The sequence below is a fragment of the Arachis stenosperma genome, chromosome 2 (genome assembly GCF_014773155.1).
Source record: "Arachis stenosperma cultivar V10309 chromosome 2, arast.V10309.gnm1.PFL2, whole genome shotgun sequence".
Taxonomy (NCBI): domain Eukaryota; kingdom Viridiplantae; phylum Streptophyta; class Magnoliopsida; order Fabales; family Fabaceae; genus Arachis; species Arachis stenosperma.
In genome coordinates this window covers 39,851,275-39,851,999 of record NC_080378.1, presented here as the reverse complement: position 1 = coordinate 39,851,999, position 725 = coordinate 39,851,275, and the positions used below count along the sequence as shown (strand labels likewise).

The 725-nt window shown below is 42.1% G+C and overlaps 1 non-coding gene across 1 annotated transcript; it reads right to left on the bottom strand.

The window, feature by feature from the left end:
* Positions 1-390: 390 nt before the first annotated feature.
* On the bottom strand, positions 391-498 carry LOC130964126 (small nucleolar RNA R71). The gene has a single exon (XR_009080234.1). It is a non-coding gene; the product is annotated as a small nucleolar RNA R71 (small nucleolar RNA).
* Positions 499-725: the final 227 nt, after the last annotated feature.

Below are 725 nucleotides of genomic sequence, written 5' to 3'. Positions count from 1 at the left end.
AACAACAATGCCAACAATGCAAGGAAGGTGCTGGGTGACTTTACTGCACCTACTCCCGACTTCTATGGGAGAAGCATCTCTATCCCTGCCATTGGAGCAAACAACTTTGAGCTTAAGCCTCAATTAGTTTCTCTAATGCAACAGAATTGCAAGTTCCATGGACTTCCATTGGAAGATCCTCATCAGTTCTTAGCTGAATTCTTGCAAATCTGTGACACTGTCAAGACTAATGGGGTTGACCCTGAGGTCTACAGACTTATGCTATTCCCTTTTGCTGTAAGAGACAGGGCTAGGATATGGTTGGACTCACAACCTAAAGAAAGCCTGGACTCATGGGAAAAGCTAGTCAATGCCTTCTTGGCAAAGTTCTTTCCACCTCAAAAATTGAGTAAGCTTAGAGTGGAAGTCCAAAGCTTCAGACAGAAGGATGGAGAATCCCTCTATGAAGCTTGGGAAAGATACAAACAATTGATCAGAAAGTGTCCATCTGATATGCTTTCTGAATGGAGCATCATAGGTATTTTCTATGATGGTCTCTCTGAACTATCCAAGATGTCTTTGGATAGCTCTGCTGGAGGATCTCTTCATTTGAAGAAGACGCCTACAGAAGCTCAAGAGCTAATTGAAATGGTTGCAAATAACCAATTCATGTACACTTCTGAAAGGAATCCTGTGAATAATGGGACAAGTCAGAAGAAAGGAGTTCTTGAGATTGACACTCTGAA